Consider the following 13,735-nt stretch of genomic DNA (forward strand, 5'->3'; position numbering starts at 1 on the left):
CACTTGACCTTTTATTCATTCACACAACAAGTATTTATTGAGTATCTGCTATGTACCAGACACTGTCCTAGATGCTGAGAATACCGTGGCAAACTAAAAAGGCACCGTTTCTCTCCTTGTTGAGTTTATATTTTCATCAGAGGTTTAGACAAGAAACAAATAAACAAATACTGTAATGTGTATCTTGAGAGGAGGAATGAAAATACAAAGATGATGTGGTGGACAGTGGCAGGGGCCATAGGGTTTGCAGGGGCTAATTTAGTCATTTGAGCTGAGACCTGAATGACCAGAAGGAACCAGGTACGATGGCCCTAAGGCAAGACAGGGAAAGGAAAAATTTAGGGTGAAATCACAAAACCCTCAGAAATCCATTTCCAAGGTCATTCTTGAACTTAATCTCACCATTCTCTGTGTGATTTTCAAAACGTCAACTTCAATTTCATTCAGTTTCATTACTTTTCCTATCCTTCCATCTTACCTGCTTTAGTACCTCTGCTCCAACAATTTTTAAAGAATTACTGAGATTTTCAATCTCAATACCCTACCTTTTGTTCATTTCCCACCACCCTCATGTCTGCTTTTCTGTCCTTAGGGTTCTATGGTCATGCATCCTAAACTCCTTGACTCTTCCTCCATCATAATCATCTGGCTGAATTCCAACCATGGCTAACCTCAACTACCCACCTCATCCTCACCTGCTCCTGAGCTGCTGAAGACTGCCTGGGAAGAACACATAATATTCTGACTTGTGTCCTATTAAATTCATGGCCATAAATCTCACAGGCAGTCAACACCACCTATTGCTTCATTCTGCCCTCTTGTGTTTGCTCTCTCACTCTTCAAAAGACTGCTCACATTTGCCCCTCTGTCTTCTCACCGTCCATGTCAGTCCCTCCGCCACAGCCTCCACTATCCCCTGTTGATTTTGCTTCACATTTTCCGTAGAAGATAGGAACCAATTCAACAGGAATACTCTCATCTTTACACAACCAAGTCTACAAAATAATCTGCGTGTATAGCCTCACCTTTCCTTTCTGTTTCAGAAATTCTCTGTGCCCCTATACCATCCCTACTTTGCCTTGCAAATAACAATTTCTCCTTCTCTTCTGGAACATTCTTATCAGCACTCTAACATGCTCTAAAATCTTTCGTCTTGAAAAACAGACCAAAAGAACTTTCTCCCATGATTCCATATTTCCATCTAGTTACTGCCTCAAATTTTTGCTTCCCTTCACCTGCAAACTTCTTGAAAGTTGTTCATATTCACAGTCCCCACTTTCTTATTCTCTCTCTCACCTTTTCTAATGGGATTTGGTCCTCACTACTCCTGAAACTGCTCCTGCCAAGGTCACCCGTTACCTCCACAAAGTCAAGTGCAAGGACCACTTTTCTCTTGACCTCTTACTTGACCTTTCAGTGCATTTGACACGTTCTCTTTCTTGAAACCTTCTTTTCTGTGGCTACCCAGACAGCATGATGGCACCCTCTCTGGTTTTCTCCCATCTCACTGACTACTCCTCCATTTCCTTTGCTGGCATCTCCTCCTTTGCTTCGCCTCTATTTGTTGGTGTCCCCAGGGCTCAGTCCCGGTCCCTTTTCTCTATTTTACTCTCTTCCTAGGTGATCCACTGATTCCCATGCTTCTCCCTTCACCCATATTCCAATAACCTTTCTTCTGCACATGAGGGTCTCTAACCCCAGGCACTAGATTTCTGAGGCCACTGTCAAAGAGGATGGTAGATTTGCAGTGTGGTCTCTTCCCCCTGACCACAACAGTGACTATCCTGACTGGTTAGCAAATTAAGATCTGACTTGAGACAAAAAAATATAAAATTTATGATCTGAAAAGACTAGCACACATCATTAAAAAACATTTCTTATGGTAAATTATTTTATGATTTCAGCATGAGAAAGCTCATTTCCTACCACACATAGCCAAATGCACTGCAGTTTGTTTTAGTTTCAAGCTTCCTGGCTCTAAATTTAAAAGTGAGCTCAAGTCAACCAGAGTGCAGATTCTCTGTGTGTGGCCTGCCCGCCCTCCTTCCTTCCCTAATTTTGTAGTTGGAAACACCTTAAAAGGAAAAATAACTACCCTTTGGGCAAAATGAAGCAAAAATGTAAACCGCTTCTTATGCTCTCTTGAATGAATGTATGTTTCCCATCATTACATTTCGTGGTTCAGAGTAGGCTATTTAGAAAAAATGGAGAAAAGAAGTAGAAAAATATCAAAGCACATGCATAAAATCATAAAAATAGAAGAGAGGGCTATGTGAGAGCTTACTGAGAAAAAAAATAATAAACTTGTCTATTTAGTTCTCATGCCAGATGAATTTTTAGCATCTCTAAGAATAGGTTGGTAAGAATTAATAAAATGAGCTTTCTGCATCAAGCTTCCCAGTCCCTGCAGAATTCAGGTTGCTATTTACTCTTTGTGTCTTTGCACAATTGGCCTAACCCCTAATTCAGTCCTCTTGTCTAGAGGACTTATTTCTTTAGGGAAGTCTCCCTTCATTCACCACGTACAACTGCCATTCTACCCTCCAGAGCAAAGGAGGGATTCCCCTTGCCCCCCACCACATCTGCCCTGATGTCTAGATGATACTCTGGAAATTCCTGCAGAAGTGCCCATACATAGAAACTACAAAGTTTAGAAGAACTATAATTATGAATCACTGTGAGGTTGCTAGAAGGTTCTGGAAGAAGAAGCAGGGAAGGATAGCATTGTGGAAGTTAATCTTGGGGAGAAGGGGCTGATGTACCTTTTTTTAAAACCCTGGTTTTTATGCCATGTTCTGGAAAATGTCTTCATTATGCCTATTTCCCAGTTGCAGAGGTGGGTTTGGGGGTGAAGAAAGGAAGGAGAGGGTGTTTCTGAAGATCGTACAATATGTGTTTTGTTGTCTCCAAAGCAACTGGTCACATCAGTTTATCATTCAGGTTTTGTATTTTACAGCCACGATCTGTGAGGTTATAACCTTTGAGCTCTGTGCAAAGGCACATTAATACATTATATAAAATTAACAACCTCCCTCTCCTTGCTCTCAAAGACTTTTGCAAAGAGGCAGGTGGCATAAAGAAAGAGGTTGTTAAACAATGAAAGTCTAAGGGGCACATGTAATAAATTCCTCCTCAGAGCAAATAGTGCACAACCAGAAAATAGGGTAATGAGTAAGATAGAGAATGGGTAAATCAATGCTGAAGTCAACAGCAGTGAAAAAAAAGAGAAGAAGAAGAAGAAAGAGGTGAGGAGAAAAGTTAGGGTGCACTGAACTCCATAAGCTCTGGTCATCTGGTGGAAGGTGTCAAATTATCATTGAGCCCATGAGAGAAATGGCTATGCCTAAGAATGGTAATTACTGGAACGCGGGAGTCTTACAAGAAGGGTGAGGCAAGTAAGTTGGAGTTTAGATCTCTTTTCCTTTCGTTCCTTTTTTTTTACACAGCTTTATTGAGATATAATTTACATACCATAAAATCTGTTCATTTAAAGTGTACAATTCAATGGTTTTTACAGAGTTGTGCAAACATCACCATAATCTAAGTTTACAACATTTTTATCATCCCCCAAAGAAACCCCAGTACTAGTTAGTAGTCACTCCCATTCTGTCCTCCCCCCAGCCCCTGGCAACCATTTGTCTACTTTTGTCTCTATGGATTTGCCTCTTCTGGGCATTTCATACAAATGGAATCATATAACATATGGTCTTTTGTATATAACATATGACTGACTTCTTTCACTAGGCCTAACATTTACAGGGTTCATTCATGTTGTGGCATGTATCAGTGCTTCATTCCTTTTATGGTTAAATAATATTCCATTATGGAATACTGTTTGGGCTGTTTTCACTTCTTGGCTATTATGCATTTGAATAATGCTGCTATGAACATTCATGTACAAGTTTTTGTGTGGACAGATGTTTTCATTTCTTTGGGATAGATACCCAGGAATGAAATTGCTAGGTCATGTGGTAACTGTTTAACATTTTGAGGAACTGCCAAACTATTTTCCAAAGTGATTCCACTATTTTACATTTCCACCAGTGAGGCATGAGAGTTCCAATTTCTCCACATCCTTACCACTTGTTACTGTCTGTCTTTTGATTGTAGCCATCCTAGTGGGTATGAAGTGATGCCTCATTGTCATTTTGATTGGCATTTCTGTAATGACTAATGAAGCTGAGCATCTTTTCATGTACTTTTTAGCCATTTTTCCTGTCTCTCTTGCCACCACACATTCATTCATTATCCCCCAATCTTCCATCCTCTCCTCTCTCTGAAGATGTAGCACAGAACCTGGGTAGGCAGGACCTGTGTTGAGAGGCTGTTTTCTATGCTGAAACTGTCTCTCAAGGAAACCCAAGGACAAGTTCGTTACTATTGATTCTGAACCATTAAAATTACGAATTTTCGTTTAATTCAAGCTAACAGACTTTTAGTAAGTACTTTCAAGGTATTTATGTTCAAACTAGTGGAATATTATGGACTTACTGACCATCAGGCTTGACATCTGATGGAGAACACAAATTAAGTCCATCAGTAAGTATAAAATAGGGAGAATTAAGTAAATATCATAAGTAAAGTACTAAAGTGCTATCTATGGAAGAAGAGAAAGCCTTCAAAATGGGCTTACTGTTTGATTCAGCAATCCACTACTAGAAATCTATCCCAAGGAAATAAATACATATTTCCACAAAAGTTTAGGTACATGGGTATTTACCCAAGTGTTATTTCTAATTGTGAAAAATCAAACACGTCAATAGGTAGGTAAATAAATTGCCATACATCCATGTAATAATTATGCATTTGTTTTAAATGATTTACAAGTATATTTATGAGAAATATATGTATATAATTCATGCAGAAAGTATGAGAAATCTCCAGGGGCCAGAAAAAAAAAAAAAGGAAAATGAAAACCAGAATGGTAAACAGGTGAGCTGGTGCCACAGCAGGACTGGGGAGAAAGGGTTGGGGAGGGATTGTTAGGTTTAGTGATGTAGGGATTTAGGTTTTAACATTCATATGGGCAGGAGATAAGAGCTAGGGTCTACTAAATGTACTGCCCAATGTAAAGCCAGACGCCCTGAAGGACTAAATCTCAAGAAGGACGTGGATTAGGGCAAAATCCCACTCAGCAGCAGAAGTAACATGGAACTCTGTCATTTCAGATAGTCTCTGGGTAGAAAAAATAAGTTTATTTTGAAAATTTATAATCATGGACCTGTAACTCATATGGGTTTGGGGTCCAAATTGTACTATCTGAGTTCAAGAGGAGCCCAAGGTAGGAAATTTTTTTAAAAAGTCTCTTAGCCAGAGTCACCAGGTTCAGAAGCATTTTATGATTACCCGATTATTTGTAGTTGTAGGTTCTCCTATTTTTTATTTTATTTTATTTTTTTGAAGGAATGTTATCTTTTTTTAAATAAATAAATACATTTATTTATTTATTTTTGGCTGTGTTGGGTCTTCGTTGCTGCGTGCAGGCTTTCTCTAGTTGTGGTGAGCAGGGGCTACTCTTCGTTGCAGTGAGCGGGCTTCTCATTGTGGTGGCTTCTCTTGTTGTGGAGCACGGGCTCTAGGTGAGCGGGCTTCAGTAGTTGTGGCACACGGGCTCAGTAGTTGTGGCTCGCAGGCTCTAGAGTGCAGGCTCAGTAGTTGTGGCACACGGGCTTAGTTGCTCCACGACATGTGGGATCTTCCTGGACCAGGGTTTGAACCTGTGTCCCCTGCACTGGCAGGTGGATTCTTAACCACTGTGCCACCAGGGAAGTCCCTCTCTTATTTTTTAAAATGAAGTATAGTTGATAGCATGTAAGTTACAGGTGTACCATATAGTGATTCACAATTTTTAAAGGTTATACTCCATTTATAGTTATTATAAAATACTGGCTATATTCCCTGTGTTGTAAGGTCCTCCTATTTTTTATCAGCTTCTTTGAACCATTGTCATTTATTTCATTAATTGCCTGGCAGTTTGGGTTTGTAAACACCCACCAGTATATCTGCAATTCTTTGTAGCTCCACTCAACTTTTTACTGGCTCCATCTATGCTTTCCTTTTCTCTTTAGTATTTAAAAATGTTGCACCTTCTTCAGGTATCATAGCATATCCTGCTTTAACCATCATTATTTATTTTTTTAAAGGAGTTAGTGCATTTCATTCCCGATTTGTAAAAAATATATTTTTATTATTGTTGTGACAAGACTACCACTACTTTTGGAATTGTCTGCTCTAGGTTTCTGCTAACTTGTACTACTTCAAGATAGTGTAACATATTTTAACAGAAACTCAATATTTTTTGGAAGACTTGTTCATTGCTTTAGAAACTCATCTGGCTGGATAGTCTTGTTTTTGTTCTTTCAGATGATTTTACTTTTGAGTTGCAGTTCAAGTTTGGAGGTGGTGTCCTCCACAACAGTTGTCCCCCAGATGGCAATGAGAGGAGTGAGAAGCTGGGAAATGATGTCTTGTGAGAGAGTGTTTAAGGTCCTGGAGATGATCCATCCGAAAAACCGAGAACCCAGGAAAGCCAGAAGGACTGTCCCCAAATATCAGGATAATGAGAGGGGGAATAGTCAAGGAAGTTCTAGCTTTAATATGCAGAAGAAAATGTTAATTAGAGTCATTGCAACAACCAGATATATCATTGCAGGTGAGGTGCTTTTTATCAGTGGGGTTTGAGGAATCATGCACAGGCTTCAAGCCCAGACCAAAACTTTGCTCCCTTTTAGACCTGAACAAGACACATTCCATAGTAGGAAGAAAAAAATAAGTGTGTGAATTGTATACACAGTTGTCTTAAAATTTAGTGGGTTTAATTATGAGATGAACCATGGAAATAGGGTACCATTATATTTTATGCCCATTTTTGTCTCTTTCCTTTAAGGGAAGAGGATTTTCTGTGATGTTTCTAAGGTTCTTTTTACTATTTAAACGTCCTTACCTTTGGGGCTTCGTGTGTGGAAGAATAAGACAACACTTAGGACAAGTAGCTTTTATTTTCTCTTTACTCTTTGGATTAGACATTGAAGTATACAAATTAGAAAATATGAAGGGTATTTTGTTTCTAAGAAATATTAATTCATTTATAATACATAGATTAATGCACATGAATATGATTGGTTCTTTGCTTTTGTCAACTCCTAAAATTTGGTTATAGTCTCTAAACTAGAGAAAGTTTCTCTTGTAAAGCAAAACAAAACAAAGCAGAAAGGAAAATAGCAAAACCCTGATCAGATGTCAGTTGTCCCAAAGTTCCACAATGGGGCACTATTGAGTTTTACAAGTTGCCCTTTCAATGGGTAGCAAGGGAACCTTGCTATAAGTGATCACCTAAAAGGCAATGCTTTGGTTTCTCATAAAAGAATTATGTATTATGTATTTTTCTTAAGTGATGTTAACAAGTCCTCATCAAAGAGCTGAGTATATATTTGTATAACCTCGCTTCAGAAGTGCCACAGTCTCCTGTTAAAAGGTATCAATTGGGCCAGAATTCTTTGGAGATGTGAACAAGCATAGGGAAATTTAAAAATATGCAAGTGGTGTGCTGAAGGAAAATTTCTCTTCTAGGCTTTGCATTTGTGAATTATTTCAGTCGTTAGATTATTCTTAAGTATTCCAAAGGCCCTAAAATCCCACCAACTTTGAGTCTTTTCAAATATAATGTTGTGTGCCAATTTTCGGTTGAGATATGATATATAAATAACCTGTGAGTTCAGGTAATCTGGTGAAGAGAGCAAACTGATTGTTTGGCACTGTGTATGTAGACCGGATGATTAATTTTTGGTTCTATTTTCTTTTAAAATTATTCTTTTGTCATTATTAATGAATATATTTAGGCATGTATTTTTCTTAATGATCTTTTTGTTTCCTTTTGGATGAAATTGCTCTTGCGTAAGAGAGCAGTTTTGAAAAAAAAGGAGAAAAATGAATGTGTTAATGCAAAACATGTTTTTATCCAGTCCTTACTGAGCTTACAGAAGTATGGTATTTAGAGACATGGAGAGTTTCAGAGGACGCTTTGTTTAAACTGCATCCAGGGGGATCAAAAATATCCTAGCAGGGAAGCCATTTGGCTCCTACTTGGCTACACCCAGGGAAGGACAATGCTTTGCCTACCAAGGCAACCACTTCAAACAGCAAATTCTCAAAGATCTCGTCCCTTTGGCCTCAAAAGGGACGAGATATGCTGATCTCTGAGTGCCATCACAGCTGCAATAGCACTGACCATCTATCTCTCCTCTAAAGTGTGACCTCCTGGAAGACAGGACAGTACCTTAGTCATTATCACATCTTTGGCACAATGCCTGGAAAATAGTAGCCGTTGAAGAAATGTTGGTTGCTGCATTAATATTTCCGGGGACGGGAATGGCTTGTGGTTCCAGCCTCTCCGTCATTGCTATGTCACTATTCTCACCTGAGCACGATGGAGCTGTTCCTTAACATCACATGCATATACCAAGCAGAGCTAATTTAATGGGGAGAAAGAGAGCCAGTGTTCTTTCTGGGATTTAAAAGCTGAAATGCTAGCACTTTTAAAAGATTAAGGCCAATTTTTAATAATCCAAACTAGACTTTTTCTGGAATTGCTATCAAGCTCATCTGCTGCTTCTGTGCAACCTTTTGTTCTCCTCTTTGAAGTTCAGGCTGCCTGTCTGTCTGTGGCCTGAGACATTCCTCCCAATGTCTATGATCTTGTAACACTTAGCTGAACACTTGGCTTTGCTGTGACATGAATTTCTTCTGCACTCCTGTCATTTATTTCACTCCTGAGATTATTTCATTCGGAGCATTACCTCCTTCTGCCTGTTGGGGCCGTGTTTTCCATTTTGAAAAAGAATCCACTTACTGAAGAACAAGCAATCACACATAGCTCGATAGACCTCGCTTCTCCCAGTCATCAAAGAGTTCTCTGTGGAGTCACACTTCATGTTTTTCTGTCTCTCCCCCTCTCATCTGCTTCTCTTTCTTTCCTCACGTCTGTCCTTCAGTCCTTTTGGAATTACAGAGGATCTTATGGTCCGATTTCAGTTTTTAGATGCATGCATTTCTTTCAAGCCACCTACTCTTTGAGAATATCTAAGCATTGAATCTTCCCGCTCTTTTCTCTGATTTATTTGAAATTCTCTCAGGTTGCAAACAACTTTTTTCCTGATCATAAAAGTAAAATTGGTTCATTGGCAAAAATTTGGAAAATACAAAAGAGTACTGACAAAAAAAAAACCCCACCAGTTTGTATTCATGTCCCTCAGAGGATTCTGTTTTGCACTTTGGGGTGTGTGTTTGAGTGTGTGTATGTATTATGTATGTATGTATGTAAGTCCTAAGAATATGCCTGGAACCTCTCCTTAAGTGTGTGTACCATTGTCTTTGTGTTTGGGGGTAGCAAAATAGGAGGCCACATAAAAAGCCCCATGTAACATTCTGCTTTCATATAAATATGTATAATCTACATGTACTATAAAAGGATGATATTTTGAAGTATTAATTGATTAATATTTTCTCCCTATACTTTTTAGTTCTGTTACCTTTCCCCAGATGAGTCAGGAGACAGGAACTCCTTTGCTTCATGGGAGGCTGTTAGGATGGAACCAGATAACAAAAGCTGTAAATTCTTGGTTTTTAATTTCAAGAACTATAATCCAGGTGTGAGACTGAGGGATCAGGGAAAAAATAGGTGATCACCTCAACTCTCCTCAATATCTTTTCCCCTTTCCACTACAAATAATGAGGACATATGACAAAAATTGTGTTAGGAAATATAACAAGAGAAAGATCCCAATGACAACAGCAACAATAACAAAAATTATCAAGAAATAAACTTCAAAAGAAATGTACAGGGCTTCCCTGGTGGCACAGTGGTTAAGAGCCTGCCTACCAATGCAGGGGACACGGGTTTGAGCCCCGGTCTGGGAAGATCCCACATGCCGCGGAGCAACTGGGCCGGTGAGCCACAACTGCTGGGCCTGCACGTCTGGAGCCTGTGCTCCGCAGCAAGAGAGGCCGCGATAGTGTGAGGCCCGCGCACCACGATGAAGAGTGGCCCCCGCTTGCCGCAACTAGAGAAAGCCCTCGCACAGAAATGATGACCCAACACAGCCAAAAATAAATAAATAAATAAATTAAAAAAAAAAAAAAGAAACCAGCAGATAAAAGTGACTACCTTCTCTTTAAAAAAAAAAAAAGAAATGTACAGGACTAACATACAGAAAATTATTATAAAAATAACTACTGAGGCTCAGACAAAAAGGAATAAATGTATAGACATGCCTTGCTATTGGATGACACGGAGACTTAATATTACAAAGATGTTAATTCTCCCTAAATTAATTTGTAAAGTTCGTTCAATCCTAATAAAATCTCATCTTGATTATTTGTGAAATTTGATAATATGATCTCAAATATCAAATGGAAGAATAAACATGCTGGGATACTTAGGAAATTCTGAGTTGGACGGGATGAGAAAACTTGCTCTACCACAAATATATTATGAAGCTAAAATTTATATAATATAACTTTATATTATAAAATGTATTATGAAACTATAAAGATTTTTGCAGTGTGCTACTGGTGTGGGAATAAATAATCTGATCAATGGAACAGAACTGAGCTCTGAAATAGACTCCAAGGTACACAGAACTTTTCTTTCCCCAAATTTACTTCAATAATTTCCCAATTTTCTTTATTATAATCCTCCTTCTTCTATTAGCCTCCTTCTAGCCTTTCTCCTCAAAACATACAGAGTTATTGCCTAAAATAACATCCAGAGTTATTGCCTATATAAACCTTTGGCTTAAAAGCTTTTGATGGTTTTCCACCATAATTCAAAAAGAATCATGTGCCACAATGTTCATTGCAGCTCTGATTGCAATAGCCAGGACATGGAAGCAACCTAAGTGTCCATCGACAGATGAATGGATAAAAAAGATGTGGCACATATATACCATGGAATATTACTCAGCCATTAAAAGGAAATGAAATTGAGTTATTTGTAGTAAGGTGGATGGACCTAGAGACTGTCATACAGAGTGAAGTAAGTCAGATGGAGAAAAATAAATACCATATGCTAACACATATATATGGAATCTAAAAAAAAAAAGAAAAGGTTCTGAAGAACTTAGGGGTAGGAGAGGACTAAAGACGCAGACAAAGAGAATGGACTTGAGGACACGGGGAGGGGGAAGGGTAAGCTGGGACGAAGTGAGAGAGTGGCATGGACATATATACACTACCAAATGTAAAATAGATAGCTAGTGGGAAGCAGCCCCATAGCACAGGGAGATCAGCTCGGTGCTTTGTGACCACCTAGAGGGGTGGGATAGGGAGGGTGGGAGGGAGACGCAAGAGGGAGGAGATTTGAGGATATATGTATATGTATCACTGATTCACTTTGTTATACAGCAGAAACTAACACACCATTGTAAAGCAATTATACTCCAATAAAGACATTAAAAAAAACTTTTGATGGTTTTCCATGCAATTGAAATTAAATCCATATTCCTACCCTGAATACCCAGATACACTAGTCCTGCTAACCTAATCTCACAGCATGTCTCTCCATGCTCAGAATGTCTCAGCCACGCTGGCCGGTTTTTTTTTCCTGCAAAGAGCCAAATTCTTTTTCCCTTGGAGCCCTTGCATGCACTGCTGCTTCCACATGGCATGCTTGTCCCCTGGCTCAGTGTGAGCCTGGCTCAGTCTCATGCTTTGGGCTCCAACTTAAATTCAATGGGACTTCCTTCAAGCAGTCTGTAAGAGGAAGCTGCCCTGCATCTCCACCCCATCATTCTCTCTCTGCGCTGTATTTGTTTCCTTCGTAGCCCTTTGCAAAATATAATCGTTTACCTGCTTATTGTTGTCCTTCCACCATACCATAGGCCCCATTGTATGGCACTGTATGTCAGGGACTGTGCTTTGTTCATCACTGTCCTTTCAGATTCTAGCACAGTGTCAGGCACAGTAGGCATTCAGTCGACATTTGTTCAGTGAAAGAAGGAATCCATACATAAATAATTAATAAAGGTAGATTTTCAGATCACTGGGGTTATTTTGAAATAATGTTTGGACAACAGGATAGCTCTTCAGAACAACAACAAAAAATAGCACTAACTCTTTATCTTCTTATGCAAAAAAGAAATCTAAGGTTGATCAAAGTTTTAAATTTAAATTTTAAAACCATAATATTTTGTAAAGAAAACATGAGTGTATATATCTGGCAAGCTAATACATGAATACGATTCTATAAGATATAGGCAAAATTACTCTTACGTTAAAATTTTAAAGTCACAGGGACTTCCCTGGTGGTCCAGTGGTAAAGAATCTGCCTTACAATGCAGGGGATGCAGGTTCGATCCCTGGTCAGGGAACTGGGATCCCACATGCCGCAGGGCAACTATGCCTGCGCTCCACAACTGCTGAGCTCACGCGCCTCAATCCCTGGGGCCTGCGCGCCGCAACTAGAGAAAGAAAAGCCGCACACCACAACTAGAGAAAAGCCTGTGCCTCAATGAAAGATCCTGCATGCCTCAACGAATATCCTGCGTGCCGCAACTTAGACCCGACGCAGCCAAAAATAAATAAAAATAAATAAATAATAAATTAAAAAAAAATTTTAAAGTCACTTTATGTTATGTCAATATTTTTTGCATTAATGTATATTAAAAACCTCATGCTATTAGGAACATCACTGTTTCTCATCTTTCAATGTAAGTTGCTGTAACAGACTACTAAAGGCAAAGGCTTAAACAAGATAGGAGCTTAGTTTGCTCTTAAAAAAGTTACCTAGCTAAGCAGTTGAAGGTTGGTAGGGTGACTCTGCAACCCTTAACCTGCATCTTCCATCTCCCAGCCAATGGGAAGAAGGAGGGGTAAAGGGAAACACAGGCTATCTCATTCTCCAGAAGACCTAGAAGCTACTCTTGTGGACATGACATGCATATTTTCTGTTCATATTCCACTTTCCAGAACATGGCCATGCCTAGCTGCAAGGGAGGCTGAGAAATACAGCCTTTAGTTGGACAGACTTCTTCCAAGCTCAAATTTAGAAGTTCCATTATTAAAAGACGGGAGAATGGTTATTTATGCACATCTTGGAGTCCAAAGAGGAACTTGGCTCCAATGCTCCTGAGCTTATTTTTTTCTTCTCACGCATGTTTTGTCTTATATTAGTTTTTAAATCTATATGGATTTTTATATGGGTTTTTTCCCCTTCTGAAACGCAAGATTCAAAGTTCACGGGGAAGTTTATGCTTTTCTGGCCAGTATCACTTTCCTCAGTCTTTGCAAAAATTAATTCAGTGCATCTTCTGTTAGAAAATGCATTGCCCTTGTCATATGCGCTGATTCAGTAAGCCAAACTAGATGTTTTAGCACCATCTATGTTCCAGGTATTTTTTTCAAGAGCCTTTTTCCTAAGGATCCAAAATCATGTCCATTAACCTGATTTTGTAGAGCAGGGATCAGCAAACTTTTCCTGTAAAGCAAATATTTTAGGCTTTCTTGGCCACATAGGGTCTCTGTTGCATACTTTTTTGTTTATTTTACAACTCTATAAAATATAAAAATTACTGCTAGCTTTCAGACTGTACAAAAACAGACTGCTGGTCTGTATTTGGTACACATGCCTTAGTTAGCTTACTCCTGCTGTAGAGCGATGAGTGATAATGCATGTCTGTATATTTCTCTTGAACAATGAGGGAGTGGAAGTTACAGTATTCCTGCACCAGATGGTGTATAT

Source organism: Balaenoptera ricei, chromosome 13 (genome assembly GCF_028023285.1).
Source record: "Balaenoptera ricei isolate mBalRic1 chromosome 13, mBalRic1.hap2, whole genome shotgun sequence".
NCBI classification, from domain to species: Eukaryota; Metazoa; Chordata; class Mammalia; order Artiodactyla; family Balaenopteridae; genus Balaenoptera; species Balaenoptera ricei.